This window comes from Oryctolagus cuniculus, chromosome 9 (genome assembly GCF_051225735.1).
Source record: "Oryctolagus cuniculus isolate XC-2025 breed Fujian yellow rabbit chromosome 9, ASM5122573v1, whole genome shotgun sequence".
Classification (NCBI taxonomy): Eukaryota; Metazoa; Chordata; class Mammalia; order Lagomorpha; family Leporidae; genus Oryctolagus; species Oryctolagus cuniculus.
In genome coordinates this window covers 12,561,556-12,577,173 of record NC_142875.1, presented here as the reverse complement: position 1 = coordinate 12,577,173, position 15,618 = coordinate 12,561,556, and the positions used below count along the sequence as shown (strand labels likewise).

Below are 15,618 nucleotides of genomic sequence, written 5' to 3'. Positions count from 1 at the left end.
ACGGGAGAGCGGCTCCTCAAGCAGCGTCCCAACTGCTGTGCCACATGCTCACCTGCGTGTTTTCCATCTTTACTCCTAGGTCAAGCTTGTCAATATTTTGTTGCTTTTTCTGTGTACAGTCATGTTGGATTTAAGTGAGAAATGTCTGATATTTTCTGTGTTGAAACAAGAACTTATAATCAGGGAGGTATTCCGTGTGACTCACATCTTCCCCAGGCAGCCTGCTGTTTAAAGTATGATTCCTGGTGTGTATTGTAGTCTGAGTCTTAGGATTTCATAATGAGGTTGAGTGGGGTTTCCTGTGAACACTCTGGGTTGATTGACAGTAAGGTGAGGGCAATCATCACTTTTCATGCCCACCCTTGATACTATTTCCCTGCTGTCTGGGGAGGGACCGAGGACAAACAGGACTTGGTGATGTCTAAGTAATTAGTGTATGTTGGTTCCAGCTGAACAAACTGGAGGGTAATGATCAGGTAAATGGAGATAGAATACATTAATGTAGTCTGAAGGGAAAGTGACCCATGTTTTATGGAGTTGTTGAAATACTCCCCTGTTTGACATCGTTTTTGTTTGTATGTGTGCATATTATAAATGTGCATCTTGATATAGAGTGCATATTTATTTATATATTTATATGTTAGCATATCTACAGTTTTATCCTAGATGTTCTTAGAGATTAAAGTAATTTAAATGTAAAACCCTCAAACATTATTTTTTTTCCTTTTTATGTGATTTCAAGATATTTTCTGGTCTTTCTCTATTGGGGAAGGAGTTAAAATTGTTAATTAAACATTTTAAAAATTTCACAAAATCTGTTAATGGGCTTGTTTGCAGTTGGAATATGATCACTGGTCTTTGGATAGGAGCAAATGACCATGGTCATGTTTGGGAAATTTTTCTGGGGATGTTAACTGAAAAATATCAAGTGACCTTTTTTTGTGTTGTGTGTGTGTATTTGAGATGGTATATTTAAGTAACATTTTCTTAAATTGCCTTTTACTAGGAAAAGAGGTCTTAGGATCATGTCTGTAGTAGCTCCTGATTCCCAGTTGATCTTCACTAAGTCAGATGCATTTCTGGACATTTAGATTGCAATACAAAAATCTGTAGGATTCTTAATTTATTCTTGCAAAAACCATTTATAATTATCTTCCAATATTAATTTTCCTTATGGACAAGGAAAACTGATGAATAGTGGTGGTAATACTGCCTTTAATGGGAAGGAAGGAATTGTTTTCTTTAATGTGATTTTGGATCTAAGCGGCTTGGTAATTAGGCAATCAAAAGGTTTTTAAATGTTATACTTGCTTTCGAATTTGCTGTTGCTCACTTTTCTCATAAAACTTAGCCTTCAGTAACCTTTTTAGATTAAGAATACACTATATCTACCTGTGCAGATTTTAAACACTGGACTTGCAGTGAAAATCTAATCTGGAGAAGAAAGCATCTGAGGTCTTTAGACATTTCTTTTTCTTCTTTTTTGCCTTCTCTCTTTGGAAAAACTTATTTTGCAGAAATATTATACCATATAAATTTTAAATGGTTTGATTATCTTTGACTAGACTAAATTACCTTCTCCTCATTTTTGGGTAAAATGGAATAGGATAGGATTCCTGGTAGGAATTTGTTCACATTAATATGGCTCATCAGGGACATTATGTCTAATTGGAGATCCTGCAGAATAGTAGCAGGAGGTTGAAGAGAATTATTTAGCATTAGCAATGGCTCGTCTGGGAGTTGTGCACTAATCAAGGCGTTGGAGTGTTAGCGGTGGGGATGATGGGAATTATGACGATTATGACATATAAGGATGTCTGTGTGCGAACTGGACAGGCAATGAGTTAATCAAGAAGTGTATTAAATGGCTCCCATGCTGATTCATTATTATCTACCATCGTGCCTGTCAGGTTGTGTATTTAAAAAATACAATTATTGCTGAATTCAATGTGTGTGTGAGCAGAATTCAGCCATCATTCTTTGCTTTTCAATAAAATAACCTCAAATTACCTTAAACATATAAAAGTAGAAAGTTGTATTAACTGTGCTGACCATGATTTGTTTTTGAAAGTCCAATATCTCTCTCTTTTTAACACTTTAGAGTAAACCTTAAATTTCACATTCATTTTAAAATTTGCCCTATCTTATATTCAATATGAAAACTCTTTGGCTTATTTACTACTGCATAAGTACTTTATTTTGGGTTCAAAATAAAATTTAAATGTCCTTTTTTTAAGGTGAGAACACCCAGCATTTCAAAAAGAAATTTAAAATTTAACACGTGAAGTTATGGACAAATTAAAGCCTTCCTCTTCCCCGCCATCAAAATGCTCTAAAATCAGGGGGTGGGGCTGGAAGTCTCCTTTGCTGTAGTGGGTGGTCTCCTTGTGTCAGGTAGACCCATTCTGTGCCCAGCATGGTTAGAGCCATCTGTCATGAAGCTATCAGTTAGAAATGCTAGAAATGTACATATTTTGGGGGAAATGGAACTAATAAATTGAATTCCTTTAAAAAATAAATTGAAATGCAGCATAAATCCATGAGCAAACTGGATTATATCTGTAGACCAATTTACAGAGTTACTGTACAGATGAACAGAGTTTATTTTTTATTGTAAGCACTGCTAAATTTAATAAAAGTTTCTACTGAACTGTGGACTTCATGTATTAACTTAATTAAAGCAACATCATGGGTGATACTAAAGTGTTAACCTGTGGGAGGTTGTTACTGAAATCCATTATCTGTGGAGTCAGGGTTAGTGGTCAGCAGCATCAGAAGGCTGTTTGCAACCAAGACCCTCCCTTGGGTGCTATGAGCTCAGCAGGTCAAATCCTCAAAAACCAGCACATCTTCTTATAAGACTGATAGTTTGAGCCCCCTGGAGTTAAAGGTGAGCCAGTCATCCCAGTCAGGAAGGTCTACGACTTTATTTAGCAGTTGGGCAAGAATTGCATTTGAGCCTGAAATAAAGGAATTATACCAGTGTCTTCATGTGTAAGTTACTGTATTCATGTATGTTTGTGTACCTTGCTATTTAATAATAACATTGTAACTTTTAATCTGTAGAAAGTTTTCCTTTATACCTTGGAAGAGGCTGTGCTATGGCCTTCTGAAAATTTTTTAAAAAGATTTATTTATTTATTTGAAAGATAGAGTTACAGGGAGGCAGAGAGAGTGAGGTCTTCCATCCGCTGGTTCACTCCCCAAGTGGCTGCAATGGCCGGAGCTGGGCCTATTTAAAGCCAGGAGCCAGACGCTTCTTCTGGGTCTCCCACATGGGTGCAGTGGCCAAAAGACTTGGGCCTTCTTCCACTGCTTTCCCAGGCCATAGCCAGGAGCTGGATTGGAAGAGGAGCAGCCGAGACTTGAACTGGCCCCCATATGGTATGCTGGTGCTGCAGACTGGGGCTTTACCTACTATGCCACAGCACCTGCCTCCTGAATTTTTTGTTAATAATTAGAACTTTGTGTTTTACTTATACCAGAGTTTTAATTTAAGAACAAAAATAGTGAAATATCAGGGTATCTTTGATTTTGTTTACTTAAACAATTCTGGTGAATTTAATCAGCATAGTTTTTTTGTTCTAATATTATTTATTTGAAAGGGAGAGTTTTAGAGGCAGAGAGAGAGAGTGAGAGAGAAAGAGAGAGCACTTCTATCCTCTGGTTCACCCCTGAGATGGCCGCAATGGCCAGTGCTTGGCCTGGCCAAAGCCAGGAACTTCCTCTGGGTCTCCCACGTGGGTGCAGGAGCCCAAGTGCTTGAGCCTTCTTCTGTTGCTTCCCAGGCACATTAGCAGGGAGCTGGATAGGAAATGGAGCAGCCGGAAGTCAACTGGCACCCAGCACTGCAGGGGGTATGGCTTTACCTGATGTCCCACAACATTGGCTCCAAATTCTTTTTTGAAAAGATTTATTTATTTATTTGAGAAGCAGAGTTACAGAGAGGGAGAAAGAGGTCTTCCATCCGCTGGTTCATCCCCCAAATGGCTGTAATGCTCAGAGATAGACAGGAGTCAGGAGCTTCTTCTGAGTCTCCCACATGGGTGCAGGAGCCGAAGCACTTGGGCCATCTTCCGCTGCTTTCCCAGGCCATCAGCAGGGAGCTGGATCAGAATTGGAGCAGCCGGGACTCGAACCTGCTCCCCTGTATGATGCTGTCACTGCAGTGGTGGCTTTATTGCCTACACCACAGTGCCCAGAGACCCTGAGACATTTTTTTAAACTTCCTTTGCTAGTGAATCTTCTCTATTTGATCCTAATAGGGTTTTGCCAATGAATGAAGGTGTGGTAGTAGAAGAAAGGCCTCCCCCAAAGATATCCAGTTTGTTACCTCTGGAACCTTTGACAATGACCTTATATATATATGTGACAGAGATTTGGCAGATGTGGCTGAGTTTAGGATCTTGAAAGTTGGTGATAATCTAGTGGCCTGACACAGTCACAGGATCCTCATAAGAAGAAAGCAGCCAAGTCAGAGTGGTACAAGGTGTAAGTAAAGAGGCAAGAAGCTGGAGTGATGCGCAAAAGGGGCCTTGAGCCCCAGGCTGCAGGGGCCTCCTGAAGCTAGCCAGGGCAAGGTAACAGAGTCTCCTCCCATAGCTTCTAGAAGGACTTGGCCTCCTTACACCTTGATTTTAATGCTGTGAGACTTGTTGCTGAGCTTTGCCCTCCAAAACTGTGAGATAATATATTTGTGTTCTTTTAAGCCACTGAGGTTGTGGTCATTAGTTACAGCAGTGACTGGAAATGAGTTCAGAGGGATGGTTGGACATCATCAATGTGTCAGTTATATTAGCATATCAAAGGAAAAATCTATGAGCATCTCAATAGATGGAGATAAATCTCAGTGAATTTACATTCTCATTCATGAAGAGGAACTAAAGTATTTGGGAGTGTTTGTCAGAATGGTTCCTAAAATTAATTTCATATGGAGCACTTTGTCCCGGGTGAACTACTATTCAGACATGGACTTTTGGATTGTTTGCTTAGTATTAGATTTCTTAACATACATTGGCTTTTTACCTGAAGGTTTGAAATGAGTACTCACCTAACCTTCTCTCCTTCTTCCCTTATCTGTAGTCTTTACCCCACCTTTTCCTTCTTGTTCTTTCTCTGTCTTTCCTGATTCCCCTCAACCCTCACACCCCACCTTGCCCCCAGCCACGATTCCTACCCCCTCACTGGCTCCCTGACCAGCCTTTGTGTTGCTGCTCCTGGCATTTTGGATTCCTAATGGATAGCCAGTTCTGATGATTATGGCTCGGACCCACGACAAGTTAGTCACAGAAACCGGTTCATATTTTGATCCTGAAGCTGTTTGCAGCCTCCCTAGGTCCCTGGTCTCTAGAAGCTATAGCCCAGACAATGTGTGCTGGACTTCTCCTCAGGACTGGAACAGCTCCACCTTAGCCTGGTTTTAACCAGTGACCCTGGCTGTCTTCCCATTCTCCTGCACAGCATGCTTAACCATTTGCACTTTGTATTTGGCACTTCCAGCTTCTGGAGGAAGCAGCAAGTAGTTAGCCTTGTTCATTTTTACACATTTGTCCTGAATTTCAAGTTTGTGAAATGTTTACCATTTATTTCTGCCTGCCTGTCTTTCTTGTTTTCATCTCTAGATTTCATTGTCATTGCTGTACATTTGAAGCAGAAAAAACTTTTGCAGTATTAACTTATGCCATACTTTCTAGTCCTAAATTTACTATGAAGACCCAGTACAAGTGCCAGATCTCAAATTGTATTTTTGCTCAGTTCCAAGCATCAGTTTTCTTTTCTTTTCTTTTTTCTTTTTTTTTGACAGGCAGAGTGGGCAGTGAGAGAGAGAGAGAGAGAGAGAGACAGAGAGAAAGGTCTTCCTTCTCCATTAGTTCACCCCCCAATGGCCGCTGCAGCTGGCGCACCGCGCTGATCCGAAGCCAGGAGCCGGGTACTTCCTCCCGGTCTCCCATGCGGGTGCAGGGCCCAAGGACTTGGGCCATCCTCCACTGTACTCCCGGGCCAAAGCAGAGAGCTGGACTGGAAGAGGAGCAACCGGGACAGAATCTAGCGCCCTTACCGGGACTAGAACCCAGTGTGCTGGCACCGCAGGTGGAGGATTAGCCTATTGAGCCACGGCACCAGCCAAGCATCAGTTTTCTAAGTAATGCACTTGATATTTCACTTGCTTGTCATGGGATCCATTTAAGTTGGATTGGGATTTAATCTGTGTGTGAGCCCCACTCAGCATGTCTAGGCATTGTTTTGCTAGCTCTAGATCTCTGTCACCAGTCCTTGATTTGACCTGGTACCCTTTCCTCTGCTGATGGTAAAATGGTTGCTATAAAGGTGGAGAAGCAAAGGGACAAGTCCAGTAAGTACCTTTCAATAAGAGGTAGACCACATGTAGATGGCGATAGTGGATTTATATCGGGCTAATTCATCTGCAAAGGAACCTGTGTTAAGGAAGAGAAGCTCCAACATGGATAAAAAATCAGATATGAGTTTACTATTGTCATCTCCATCCATTTACTTATTCAATAAATGCACTGCATTGAGCATTCTCTAGGTGCTTGGGGTGGGGTGTGGGGTATACAGTGGCGAGTTTGTAGGCTTTCTAAGGACTTTGGTTGTCTACATGGAAAAATGATAAGTTCAAGTAAAACTGCTATAAATAGTATTTGAAAATAACTTCCTTTGTAAACAACTGTTTTGTGCTTCCAGGCCTTCCTGTGAATCAGTTACATAACGATTTAGTTTCCTAGTCTTTACTATATTCCCCGAAAGGATACTAGTAGTTTAGTGTGGCGAATTTTATAATTGAATCGAGCAAAGCCTCTTTAGTGAGCTGTTCTAATTACGCTACAGACCCCTCGGCTGCACTGATACGCCCAGTTGGGATGCTCTGCATGTGATAGAGAAATTCAGTTTCACAACCACACAGACCCGTTTTTGAAGGCTTCATGTGCAGTCTCTGACTTCTGATGGTTCAGCTTCCGACAGTTTGACTTTTTGATGGTCTAAAACCAGTAAGCATTTGGTAGAAACTGCACTTGGAGTTTTGTGTTTGACCTGTTTCCATGTTGTGATGGACGCTCAGATCCTCTCTTGTGCTGCTGGGCATCGCAGCAAGCACAGCTCCTGAGCAGCCCTGCAGTCACGAGGGGAAGGAAGCCGCACGTGGCAGTGTGCAGTGTGCAGTGTGCAGTGCTGCTGAGCCGGGAAGTTCAGTAGGTTAGGTAGATGCAGTACACTTCTATGCTGCTTTCAACTTACAAAGAGTTTATCAGGATGTTAACCCCAGCATAAGTCAAGGAACATCTGTAGTTTTTCTTCTCAATGAGAAATGTTTCCCTGTATCAATTTTTTCCTGTAAAATTTTCTGTGTGCTTGCTTTGGCAGCACATATACTAAAACTGGGACAATGCAGAGATGGTTAGCATGGCCCCTGCATAAGGATGACACACATGTGTGAAGTGTTGCATACTTTTGACGCTGTGGAGCAGCGTGGACAGTATAAACATGCAGCAGTGAGTGGGGACACCACCTGTGACTCCCACAGCTGGGGGCTAGCTTGTGAGGGCAGGCTCTGGTGCCCCTGTCACTGGTGATATTGCCCGAGGGGGAGCCTTGCAGACCACACTGACTTTGAGTCTGGCCTGGAGCCCTAGTGGGGCCCTGTGAAAGAAAAGTTTATCTCTTTCCCTTCATCCCCCCACAAGGGTGCCCTGCAACCTGCAGGGAGAAAGCTCCATCATAATGCCAGTAGAGGCTGTGGCAGCTCCTGCACGACTAGGAGATTTTATCAGAGGGAAAAAGCTGCATCCCCCACGGAATTTGACTGGCTTGGAGGGTTGGCAGGGGGCTGGGCACCCACTTAGGACTGTCAGGTGCTCCTGTTCCCCCCACCATATCACAGGTTACAGGGCTCAAACTGCCAAGGTGGAGCACCTATAGGTAGCTGGCTCTGGGAATGCCAGGACTGGATGGCTTCACTGTTGAATTCTACCACCCTCTGAAAGATGAACTAATTTCAGTTTCTCTCAAACTGTTCAAAAACAATTGAAAGTAAGGGAATCCTCCTAAACTCCTTCTTTGAGGCCAGCTTTACCTTCATTCCAAAACCAGAAAATGATACAACAAAGAGAACTATAGACTGATATTGCTTATGGAAATAGATGAAAAAATCATCAGCAAAATACTAGCTAATCAAATCCAACAATACATCAGAAAGATCATTTACCCAGACCAAGTGAGATTTATCCCTGGTATTCAGGAATGGTTCAACATATGCAAATTAGGAAGTATGATATCACATTAACAAACTGAAGAATAAAAAACATGATTATCTCAATAGATGCAGAGAAAGCATTTGATAAAATATGACATCCTTTCATAATAAAAACCATAAGCAAATTAGATATAGAAGGAACATTCCTCAATACAATCAAGGCAATATGAGACAAACCTACAACCAATATCATATTGAATGAAAGTACATTTGATAATTTTTGCTTTTTTTCAGATTTGTTTATTTGAAAGGCAGAGTTACACACATAACATGGTTGGATGTGGGGGGAAAGAGGGAGAGAGGAAGAGAGATAAAAGAGAAATATCTTCCACCTGCTCCATTCCACTTCACTCCCCAAACAGCCACGACAGCTGGGGCTGAGCCAGGCTGAAGCCAGGAGCCTGGCACTCCATCTGGGTCTTCCACGTGGGTAGCAGGGGCCCAAATATTTGGGCTTTATCCCATGTCTCTCCCAGGGAGCTGGATCAGAAGTGGAGCATCTAGGAGTTGAACTGGTGCTCATAGGAGGTGCTAGTGTCACAATCAGTGGCTTAACGCACTGTGCCATGGCATAGGCCCCTTAATTCTGCAAAATGAAAAATGTTCTGCAACTTTATTGTGCTGATGGTTCCACATATCTTTTTAAAGACTATGTTGTGGGGCTGGAGCTGTGGCTCAGTGGGGTAACATCCTGGTTGGCCGTGTCGGCATCCCATATGGGTGCCGGTTAAAGACCCGGATGCTCCACTTCTGCAATCCAGCTCTCTGCTATGGCCTGGGAAAGCAGTGGAGGATGGTCCAAGTCCTTGGGCCCCTGAACCCGCCTGGGAGACCCAGAAGAAGCTTCTGGCTCCTGGCCTTGGATCGGTGCAGCTCTGGCTGTTGCAGCCAATTGGAGCATGAACCATCAAATGGGTGACCTCTCTCTTTCTCTGCCTCTCTTCTCTCTCTGTAACTCTGAATTTCAAATAAATAAATCTTAAAAAAAAAAAAAAAACATGTTGTATTTCCATCTTTTTACAGTGTCTCAGTGTCTAAAAAAGTTTATCAATTCTTTTTTTTTTGAGTTTTCATTTCTTTTTTTTTTTTACACAATTATTCTTAAGTGTTGAAACTTAACTGAAAAGTGATCCCTGTTAAATATAAAAGTGTGAATAAGAGAGGGAAGAGTTTATCAGTTTTTACTGGATTTTATTAGCTTGCATTGTGAGGGTTGTAGGGAGTTACAGGGAGTTACAGGCGTTCAACCTGTAACAAATTTTGATTGAGCACTTGTTTCGATGCGGGTGTCTCATATCTTAGGAAAACATTGTTCCTACATTGTAGTTGTGATATGCTGTGTAGTGGAAAATAACAGTGTTTTGCAAATGTAGAACAGGGGGCTCTGAGACAGTCTCTGAGGGCTTACAAATTTATATTCTTGAGAAAGCAACATTTAAGGAGAGTCCTGAAGGGTGACAGGGGTTAGGTGAAGGGTAGGGGTGAGAGGAGACATCACTGGGCAGAACATAGCGTTGGAATTTCAGGTAATTAAATACAAACAATAGTTTTTGTCTATTGACCTCTATCTTGTCATCTTGTTAAACTTGTTAGTTCTAGGAATATTTTTGTAGATTCTTTGAGATTGTTTACAATCATATTGTCTATGAATAGGGACAGTTTTATTACTTCTTTTTATAATCTGTATGCCTCTTATTTCTTTTATTTTTTACTGCTCCTGCCAGGAATTCCAATGTGGTGTGGAATAGGAATGACAATAGTGCATGTTCTTGCCAGTCTTTGTGGGAAAACATTCAATCATTGGGAGTTAAGCATGGTATTAGCTTTAGGTTTTTTGTAGATATGCTTTATCTGGTTGAGGGAAAGCCTGTCTGCTCCTAATTTGCCAAGAACTTTTATTGTGAATAGATGTTGAATTTTCGCTTATGCTTTTTGTAAACCAATTGATAGGTTATGTGGGTTTTCCTTTGATTGTAATATGTGAGCTTACACTGAGTAATTGATTTTTTTTTTTTTTTTAATATAGAGCCAGTCTTGCTTTCTGAGAATAAACCCTTGTTAGTTGTGGAGACATTACTCTTTTTTATATAATGCTGGATTGGATTTTTTAATATTCAGATTTTTTCATCATTGTGTATATGTGTTTTTTAAAGATGTTGGGGCCGGTGTTGTGTAGTGAGTTATGGTGCTGCCTGCAATGCTGGTATCCCGTGTTGGCAGCGGTTCCAGTCCTGGCTGCTCCACTTCCAGTCCAGCTCCCTGCTGATGTGCCTGGGGAAACAGCAGAAGATGGCTCAAGTACTTTGGCCCCTGTCGTCGCATGGGGGACCTAGATGAAGCTCTGGCTCCTGGCTTTGGCCTGGCCAAATGTTGTGGCCATTTGGGGAGTGAACCAGCAGGTGGAAGATGTCTCTAACTCTCCCTCTCTCTCTCTGTTACTCGCCTTTTGAAAATGGGGATTTATTTATTTGAGAGAGATAAGGAGAGAGAGAAATCTCCCATCTGCTGGTTCACCCCAAATTGTTGCAACTGCCAGGTCCGGGCCAGGCCTTTGCCAGGAGCTCCATCCCGGTCTCCTGCATGTGTGCAGGGGCCCTGTCACTGGAGCTACTTTCTGCGGCTTTCCCTGGCACATCAGCAGGGAGATGGATTAGAAGCAGTAGTTGTCACAGGTTGAACTGCTGCTCTGTTATAGGGTGCTCATGTTGTAAGCATTGGCTTGACCTGCTGTGTCAGAAAGCTGGCACCAGGATGCAAAAAATTTTGAAATCTATGCATTGTTTTTCATAATGTATGTTTTCCATGATCTTTTTGAATAGTCTCGTATTTTGTTAGTTTGGTATTTTTTGGAATGGTCTATTTTTTCATCTAAATTGTCCAATTTGTATATGTTGAATTGATAGAATTCCTTTATTTTCCTTTTAATACCTCTAATCTGTACTGATATCTCTTTCATTTGTGATATTGGCAATAATTTGTGTTTATTTTTTCTTGTTAATCTTGTTAGAGATTTGTTAAATTAATTTTAATTTATTTTTTTAAAGATGTATTTATTTATTTGAAAGAGTTCCACGGAGAGAAAGAGAGGCAGAGAGAGAGAGAGAGAGAGAGAGAGAGAGCGAGAGAGCGTGAAGTCTCCTATCTGCTGGTTCACTCCCCAGTTGGCTGCAACAGCTGGAGCTGCACCTATCTGAAGCCAGGAGCCAGGAGCTTCTTCTGGGTTTCCCACGTGGGTGCAGGGGCGCAAGGACTTGGACCATCCTGTACTGCTTTCCCAGGCCATAGCAGAGAGCTGGGTCTGTAGTGGTGCAGCTGGACCAGTGCCCACGTGGGATGCCGGCACTGCAGGCGGTGGCTTTACCCACTGTGCCACAGCACTGGCCCCTGTTAAATTTACTGATGCCTTTGAAGAACCAGCTTTTGTTTTCATAGTCTCCCCACCCTCTTAATTGTTTTTCTCTTTTAAATATCAGTGATATCTTCTTTGTATTATTTTCTTCTACTTGCTTGAAATTTATTTTGCTTTTCTTTTGCTAGTTTGTTACAGTGTGAACTTTGATTATTGATTTGAGATTCATCTTATTTTTGTTTTATAACTTTAAAAAATTTTTTTTTATTTGAAAGAGTTATTGGGTGAGAGGGAGATATCTTCTATCTGCTGGTCCACTTCCCAGATGGCCACAGTGGGTAGGGCTGGATCAGGCAGAAGCCAGGAGCTTCAAACAGGTCTCCAATGTGGGTGCAGGGGTCCAATAACTTGAGCTATCCTCTGCTGCTTTCCCAAGTGCATTAGCAGGGAACTGGATTGGAAGGTGGAGCAGCCGAGCCTCAAACTGGTGCCCATTTGGGGTGCCGACATCAGAGGTGGTGGTTAAACCCGCTAAGCCACAATTCTGGCTCCATGTTTTTATAGCTTGTAAGGGCTACTTTAAGTCCATCCAAGAATTTATTATATATTGTATTTTCATTTTTAAAAAATGTTTATTTCTGCTTAAAAGTCAGAGAGAGAGGGGTATCTTCCATTTGCTGATTGACTCCCCAAAATGTCTGCAACAATCAGAGCTGGGCCAGGGTGAAACCAGGGGGTGGGAACTCCAAATGGGTGTTCTGTGTGGGTGGCAGGGCCCCAAGCACTTCAGCCAACACCACTGCTTTCCAGGATGCGCTATTAGAAAGCTGGATCAGAAATGAAATAGTGGGGACTTGAACTGGCACTTTGATATGGGAGGTGGGCATCCCAAGTAGTAGCTTAAGCTGCTGAACCACTTTGCCTGCCCCTATATTTTCTTTAAAAGTTTCAAAATGTTTTCTGATTTTTAGAGCCTCTCTTTTTGCCCATGAAGTATTAAAAGTTATTTAATTTCCCAGTGTTTTTAGATTTTTCTGCTAGATTTATTGATTTCTGTTACTAACTTCTTTTGGCCAGGGATCAATGTGTGAAGGTTTGTTTTCTCATCTAGGTAGGATCTATCTTGGTGTGTATTTCATATGAACTTGCAAGGAGTGTATCTTCTGTTATTGGATGCAGTAGGGCCTAACTGCTGAAAAGATACAGTTAGAGCATTGAAACGCCACGCACAACTCCTTTTTGCTAGGTGGGTGTTGTCTTTCTCTCGCCGCTGTTTTTCAGAACGATTTTTCTGTTTTCATTTCTTCAAATAGGTTCTCAGTACCATTTCTTTCTTCCTCTATGGTAACATGTATGTTTGACCTTTTGTTACTGTTCCATAATTCCCTGTGAATTTTGTCCAGTCTCTTTTCTCTGTTTCAGATTGTTTCATTTCTTTTTTCTTCTTTAAAGCTGTATTTATTTATCTGAAAGGCATGGAGGAGGAGGGAGGAAGGGAGGGAGAGAGATACATTTCTTCTGCCTGCTGGTTTAGTCCTCAGATACGCGGAGCGGGGGGGGGGGGGTAGGGGAGATCGTCCATCCACTGGTTCAATCCATCTGGAACTTGAACCTGCACCTTAATATGAGATGCAGGCATCCCAAATAGTGGCTTTAACCCATGGTGCCACAATGCCGCCTTTACATTCCCACTTCCTTGAATATACCCTTTATCTATTGGTAGTTTCCTTCTGACATTTTTCTGTTTATTAGAAATCCAGTTTATACTTTAATAACTAATTCTTTGTGTAACTGTTTTTTGTAGTAGCAATTTGTACATTTTTTCATATTCTTATTTATTGCAATTGATGTAGCAGTCTCTTTCTTCCTGGACTGAATTCTTGCAGGGGTGGGTGCTATGATGTCATCTTTATAGATGATGCTGAAACAGTGTCTCTGATATATTTTTTAATGAATCAAAGAAAGGAGAAGGAAGTGCTTAGCATTTACTTAATGTCAGAGTGATGTGGTGCTTGGAACAGAGGATAATTGAATTAGAAAAGGGGGTGGAAAGCAGAGCAAGTGTTGTATATGGCATTGGGAACTAATGTGTTTGGGGAAAACTTTGTGGCTTCCTTAAAGTTTTGAGAATCATACTTGGGAATTTGTTTCATGGTCTTTTTATTACATGCCGTTTTTCCTTTGGAGCAGCTTTTTCTCTACTTCTTTGTCTCTAGACAGCCACCTGCCACCTCTAATAAGGTAGGGTTTTCCTACCTTGTGCTGTCCAGATGTTCCTTTTAATTTGAATGCATTTATTTACTCTTTTACATGAAAGACACATGCTGACAGCTGCACCGAGTGTTCTCTCCTCAGCGGCCAGACATTTGGATTTGGACGAAAGTTCGATTTTGGGAAAAGAAGATGAGCAGCTTGTAGCCCTTTATTAAGCCATTCATTTTCCCCCTTGCTCATTTCTGTTGCCAGGTAGGGTATCTTTGTAGCCATCTTTATAGTATATTTTGTCATAAATCTATTTTGAAAAATTAAAGGCCTAATTTATCCTGAAATCTCTGTGAAATGCAATGAGCCTTTCTATAGACCAGTTTTCATGCCCTGGGCCTCTGTGAAGGTGGTAAGCTTACTGAAGTCAAGCATGCCTGGGCTTTCGTCTGACGCTGGTCAGCTGATGGCCTCGCTGACCACAGCATGTCATGCTCCCTGGGAGGCACAGAGCCACAGCAGGTGGATCATGTTGGACTTAGCAGGCAGTTTGACGTCCCCCAACACATTTATGTCTTGTCCCACTTTCTGTGCTTGTATTATCCGCTTTACATGAGGCTTCAACTCCAAGCAAGGGGGAAGGTGATATGCCCTTCTTTGCGCCAGTCCTGATACCATTGCTCCATCGATCTGAGTGTGATTCTCATGGCTCTATAGCCCAAGTCCCCACAGAAGGACATCTGCTCATGGTGGCTGTGCCCGGCCAGGGGGCCACTCGTGAATCCAGTGAAGGTACTCTCTCTGTAACTTTAACTATAAGGTAATTAATTGTTAGCTTTGGAATAGGGAGAAATTAAAAGAGCTTTGGGAGTTCCTTCAAACTACTCATCCTATCCTCAAGTATAGAGTAATTTTCTTTTTTGGGAGGTAGAGAGAAGGAATAGTATTTTTGAAAAGAAAATGAAATCTCTGTCCTTAATGTGTTTTACTATGAGAATTAACGGTAAAACCACTAGTCGAACAGTACTCTAGATCTTGTGCGGTTGTGTGGGTGCAGTCTGTTGAAATCTTTGCTTAGTATATACTAAGTTGATCTGTATATAAAGATAATTGAAAATGAATCTTGATGAAGAGTGGGATGGGAGGGAGAGTGGGAGATGGTATGGCTGCGGGTGGGAGGGAGGTTATGGGGGAAAAAGCCACAACAATGCAAAAGTTGCACTTTGTAAATTTACATTTATTAAATAAAAAAAAAACAAAAACAAAAAGAAGAAAATAAAACAGGATGCTTTGAATGTCTTCAGGTTTCGTCTCCCTGCTCATTGAGATTATGGCAAAGAAAACTTGGCTAGTTACTTAAGTGCTTTTGGTGATTGCCGTTAACGCAGGATGCTGACTGCGGACTAGCAGAGCCTTCAGGAGAGGGAGCCTGTGGGGGCTGGTTTAGCTGCTGTTTTGGAATATTCATCTGAAGCATGGTGAGACAGAATAGCTGTTTCTGTAGACTAAGTCAAGGATTTGGGTAGGCGTTTGGGGTAGCAATTAAGATGCCACTTGGGATGCTTTCATTCCACATCAGGGAGCCTGGATTTGAGTCTATGCTTGATTCCAACTTCCTACTGGTGCATACCCTGGGAAGCACCAGGCAGTGGCTGAAGTAGGTGGACCCTTGTCACCTATGTGAGAGACCTGGATTGAGTTCCTGGCTCCTGGCTTTACCCTGGCCCATCCTTGGCTGTTGTGAGCATTTGGGGCATGAACCTGTGAAATAGAGGAGAACTCTGTCTCTCTCTGCCTA

General features: G+C 41.9%; 1 protein-coding gene and 1 non-coding gene across 10 annotated transcripts in view; both read left to right on the top strand.

The window, feature by feature from the left end:
- PCCA (propionyl-CoA carboxylase subunit alpha) overlaps positions 1-15,618 on the top strand; it is a 432,698-nt gene that overhangs the window by 40,205 nt on the left and 376,875 nt on the right. The gene's annotated exons all lie outside the window — the stretch shown is intronic.
- On the top strand, positions 7,365-7,469 carry LOC127492199 (U6 spliceosomal RNA). The gene has a single exon (XR_007921359.3). It is a non-coding gene; the product is annotated as a U6 spliceosomal RNA (small nuclear RNA).